We start from the raw sequence: 6000 nt of genomic DNA, 5'->3' as shown, positions 1-6000 counted from the left end.
CTTTGAATCTCAATACAAAGTTCTCCTCCACTCTTGTGGAGATCTATTTGATGTAATCTTCTTTTTGCGGTGTGTTTGTTGAGACCAATGAATTGTGGGTTTATGATCAAGTCTATCTATGAATAATATTTGAACCTTCTCTGAATTCTTTTATGTATGATTGGTTATCTTTGCAAGTCTCTTCGAATTATCCGTTTGGTTTGGCCAACTAGATTGGTACTTCTTGCCATGGGAGAAGTGCTTAGCTTTGGGTTCGATCTTGCGGTGTCCTTACCCAGTGACAGAAGGGGCAACAAGGCAAGTATTGTATCGTTGCCATCGAGGATAACAAGATGGGGTTTATTTCATATTGCATGGATTTATCTCTCTACATCATGTCATCTTGCTTAAGGCGTTACTCTGTTTTTAACTTAATACTCTAGATGCATGCTGGATAGTGGTCGATGAGTGGAGTAATAGTAGTAGATGCAGAATCGTTTCGATCTACTTGTAACGGACGTGATGCCTATATACATGATCATGCCTAGATATTCTCATAACTATACTCAATTCTATCAATTGCTCAACAGTAATTTGTTCACCCACCATAGAATACTTATGCTCTTGAGAGAAGCCACTAGTGAAACCTATGGCCCCCGGGTCTATTCTCATCATATCAATCTCCATCACTTTAATCTTGCTTTGCTTTTTTACTTTGCCTTTACTTTTTACTTTGCATCTTTATACCAAAAATACCAAAAATATTATATCTATCAGATCTCACTCTCGTAAGTGATCGTGAAGGGATTGACAACCCCTAATCGTGTTGGTTGCGAGTAGCTATCGCTTTGTGCAGGTACGAGGGACTTGAGCGTGGCCTCCTACTGGATTGATACCTTGGTTCTCAAAAACTGAGGGAAATACTTACGCTACTCTGCTGCATCATGCCTTCCTCTTCGGGGAAAACCAACGCAAGCTCAATACGTAGCAAGAAGGATTTCTGGCGCCATTGCCGGGGAGTCTACGCAAAAAGTCAACATACCAAGTACCCATCACAATCCCTATCTCTCGCATTACATTATTTGCCATTTGCCTCTCGTTTTCCTCTCCCCCACTTCATCCTTGCCGTTTTATTCGCCCTCTCTCTCTATATCCTCCCTCTCTATTTGCCTCTTTTGCCCGTTTGCTTTTTGTTTGCTCGTATGGTTGGAATAGTCATTTATTCATTACTAAACAGAGAAGCTAAGATCTATGGATCCTCATCCACTTGCCAATCTTTTGAAGAGATCCAATTATGATGAACCAATTCCTAGTGATTTGGATGCACTAGATTATCTTTATAAGGTTTTGCCTGAAATCCGTAAAGTGACTCGCGATAGATCTTTGAATAAACAGCATGATTGCAATGATTCTATTATAAATTATTTTGATGTCAATTGTGCTAATAAGATGCAAAACCCTAATCTTGGGGATGCTAGTTTTGCTATGTCTACTACTTGTTTCCATGATCATGGTTGGGGTGATTCTTCTTATGATCTTGAAAATTTATTTAAGCCCCATGATGAATATGAGATTGATAATATTGTTTGCAATATTATTTAAAGTGGGTTTGGAAGAATGTCAACTTTAGATCCCACATATTTAGAGAATGTTCAATCTTATGAACTTTTTGATAAAAGTGCGTTTGGAAAGGTCATGACTTTAGGTAATGTTAATCCCACAATTTCGGAAAAGTGCCAACTTTGCATGCATTTGGATCATGTTGAGAATATTTTATGTGATAGCTATATTGTTGAATTTGCTTATGATCCTACATGTAATTACTATGAGAGAGGAAAATATGGTGGTAGAAATTTTCATGTTACTAAATTACCTCTCGTTATGTTGAGATTGCTATTGTTTCTTTCCTCTTCCTTGCATATGCTAGTTTTTGCTTGCCTTGATAATTTGTTTGCCTATAAGATACCTATGCATAGGAAGTATGTTAGACTTAGATGTGTTTGTCACATGCTTTATGATGCTCCTTTTGTGCTTCAATTCTTGTCTTTCATGTGAGCATCATTAAAATTATCAATGTCTAGCTATAAGGCTTTAAAGAAAAGCGCTTGTTGGGAGACATCCCAATATTTTTACTTGCTGTTATTTAACAAATAAGTTATTTAGCCTCTGTTTTGGTTGTGTTTTTTGTGTTTAATTAGTGTTTGTGCCAAGTAGAACCGTTGGGAAGACTTGGGGAAAGTCTTGTTGAACTTGCTGTAAAAAAACAGAAACTTTAGCGCTCACGAGAACTGCTGTCATTTTTATTTGAAGAGTGCTATTTAGTTAATTATTTTTTTCAGATGATTAATAAATACATTCCTCACGTCCAGAAATTTATTTTAGAATTTTTGGGGTTCCAGATCTTGCGCTAGCTACATATTACCACAGACTGTTCCGTTTTTGACAGATTCTGTTTTTCGTGTGTTGTTTGCTTATTTTGATGAATCTGTGGCTAGTAAAATAGTTTATAATCCATAGAGAAGTTGGAATACAGTAGGTTTAACACCAATATAAATAAAGAATGAGTTAATTACAGTACCTTGAAGTGGTCTTTTGTTTTCTTTCGCTAACAGAGCTCACGAGTTTTTTATTTTGAGTTTTGTGTTGTGAAGTTTTCAAGTTTTGGGTGAATTCTTTTGATGGATCATGGAACAAGGAGTGGCAAGAGCCTAAGCTTGGGGATGCCCACGGAACCCCCAAGATAATCCAAGGACACCAAAAAGTCAAAGCTTGGGGATGCCCTGGAAGGCATCCCCTATTTCGTCCACTTCCATCGGTAGTTTACTTGGAGCTATATTTCTATTCACCAACATGATATGTGTTTTGCTTGGAGCGTCTTGTATTATTTGTGTCTTTGTGTCTTAGTATGCCACAATCATCCTTGCTGTACACACCTTTTGAGAGAGCCACACATGAATTAAAATTTGATAGAATACTCTATGTGCTTCACTTATATCTTTTGAGCTAAGTAGTTTTGCTCTATGTGCTTCACTTATATCTTTTGAGCTAAGTAGTTTTTCTATATGTGCTTCACTTATATCTTTTGAGCTAGATAATTTTGCTCTATGTGCTTCACTTATATCTTTTGAGCGTTATAATTTTGCTCTATGTGCTTCACTTAGATCTTTTAAAGCATGGTGGTGGATTCATTTTAAAGAAACTACTGATCTCTCATGCTTCACTTAAATTATCTTGAGAGTCTTAATAGCATGGTAATTTTCTTAATAATAATATGCTTGGTATTCAAGATTTGTGAAACTTTCTTTTGAGTGTGTTGAATACAAAGAAAAGATTGAAGCATAATAATTGTTTTGAGATATGGAGGTGATAATATTAAAGTCATGCTAGTTGAGTAGTTTTGAATTTAAAGAATACTTGTGTTAAAGTTTGTGATTCCCGTAGCATGCACGTATGGTGAACCGTTATGTGACGAAGTCGGAGCATGATTTATTTATTGAGTGTCTTCCTTATGAGTGGCGGTCGGGGACGAGCGATGGTCTTTTCCTACCAATCTATCCCCCTAGGAGCATGCGTGTAATACTTTGCTTTGATAACTTCTAGATTTTTGCAATAAGTATATGAGTTTTTTATGACTAATGTTGAGTCCATGGATTATACACACTCTCACCCTTCCACCTTTGCTAGCCTCTCTAATATCGCGCACCTTTCGCCAGTATCATACACCTACCATATACCTTCCTCAAAACAGCCACCATACCTACCTATTATGGCATTTCCATAGCCATTCCGACATATATTGCCATGCAACTTTCCACCATCTAGTTCATCATGACACATTCATCATTGTCATATTTCTTACCATGATCATGTAGTTGACATAGTATTTGTGGCAAAGCCACCGTTCATAATTTCTTCATACTTGTCACTCTTGATTCATTGCATATCCCGGTACACTGCCGGAGGCATCCATATAGAGTCATACTTTGTTTTAGAATCGAGTTGTAATCATTGAGTTGTAAATAAATAGAAGTGTGACGATCATCATTCAATAGAGCATTGTCCCAATAAAAAAAGAGAAAGGCCAAAGAAAAAAAAAGAAGGCCCAAAAAAAGGGGCAATGCTACTATCCTTTTTTCCACACTTGTGCTTCAAAGTAGCACCATGATATAGCGAGTCTCATATATTGTGCTTCAAAGTAGCACCACGTTTTTCATATAGAGAGTCTCATATGTTGTCACTTTCATATACTAGTGGGAATTTTACATTATAGAACTTGGCTTGTATATTCCAATGATGGGCTTTCTCAAAAATTGCCCTAGGTCTTCGTGAGCAAGCAAGTTGGATGCACACCTACTAGTTTCTTTTGTTGAGCTTTCATACATTTATAGCTCTAGTGCATCCGTTGCATGGAAATCCCTACTCACTCACATTGATATCTATTGATGGTCATCTCCATAGCCCGTTGATATGCCTAATTGATGTGAGACTATCTTCCCCTCCTTTTTGTCTTCTCCAGAACCACCATTCTATTCCACCTATAGTCCTATATCCATGGCTCACGCTCATGTATTGCGTGAAAATTGAAAAAGTTTTGAAAAAGTTAGAGTATGAAACAATTGCTTGGCTTGTCATCGGGGTTGTGCATGATTTAAATACTTTGTGTGGTGAAGATGGAGCATAGCCAGACTATATGATTTTGTAGGGATAACTTTCTTTGGCCATGTTATTTTGACAAGACATAATTGCTTTGTTGGTATGCTTGAAGTATTGTTATTTTTATGTCAATATAAACTTTTGTTTTGAATCTTTCTAATCTGAATATTCATACCACAATTAAGAAGATTTGCATTGAAATTATGCCAAGTAGCACTCCGCATCAAAAATTCTCTTTTTATCATTTACCTACTCGAGGACGAGCAGAAATTAAGCTTGGGGATGCCTGATACATCTCCAACGTATCTATAATTTTTAATTGCTCCATGCTATATTATCTACTGTTTTGGACTATATTGGGCTTTATTTTCCATTTTTATATTATTTTTAGGACTAACCTATTAACCGAAGGCCCAACCCAAAATTGTTGTTTTTTTGCCTATTTCAGTGTTTCGAAGAAACAGAATATCAAACGGAGTCCAAACGGAATAAAATCTTCGGGAACGTGATTTTCTCACCGAACGTGATCCAGGAGACTTGGACCCTGCTCCAAGGAACAAAAGAGGCGGTCACGAGGGTGGGGGGCGCCCCACTAGGACGCGCCCCCTTGCCTCGTGGGCCCCTCATTGCTCCTCCGGCGTACTTCTTCCTCCTATATATACACACGTACCCCCAAACGACCAGAACTGGAGCCAAAATCCTAAGTCCACCACCGCAACTTTCTGTATCCACGAGATCCCATCTTGGGGCCTGTTCCGGAGCTCCGCCGGAAGAGGACTGTCATCACGGAGGGCTTCTACATCATCCAAGCCCCTCCGATGAAGTGTGAGTAGTTTACCTCAGACCTTCGGGTCCATAGTTAGTAGCTAGATGGCTTCTTCTTTCTCTTTGAATCTCAATACAAAGTTCTCCCCCTCTCTTGTGGAGATCTATTCGATGTAATCTTCTTTTTGCGGTATGTTTGTTGAGACCGATGAATTGTGGGTTTATGATCAAGTCTATCCATGAATAATATTTGAATCTTCTCTGAATTCTTTTATGTATGATTGGTTATCTTTGCAAGTCTCTTCGAATTATCCGTTTGGTTTGGCCAACTAGATTGGTACTTTTTGCCATGGGAGAAGTGCTTAGCTTTGGGTTCGATCTTGTGGTGTCCTTACCCAGTGACAGAAGGGGCAGCAAGGCACGTATTGTATCGTTGCCATCGAGGATAACAAGATGGGGTTTATTTCATATTGCATGAATTTATCTCTCTACACCATGTCATCTTGCTTAAGGCGTTACTCTGTTTTTAACTTAATACTCTAGATGCATGCTGGATAGCGGTCGATGAGTGGAGTAATAGTAGTAGATGCAGAATCGTTTCGA

The sequence above is a fragment of the Triticum aestivum genome, chromosome 1A, assembly GCF_018294505.1.
Source record: "Triticum aestivum cultivar Chinese Spring chromosome 1A, IWGSC CS RefSeq v2.1, whole genome shotgun sequence".
Lineage (NCBI taxonomy): Eukaryota > Viridiplantae > Streptophyta > Magnoliopsida > Poales > Poaceae > Triticum > Triticum aestivum.
The sequence above is the reverse complement of the archived record's forward strand: the minus strand, read 5'-3'. Positions refer to the sequence as shown.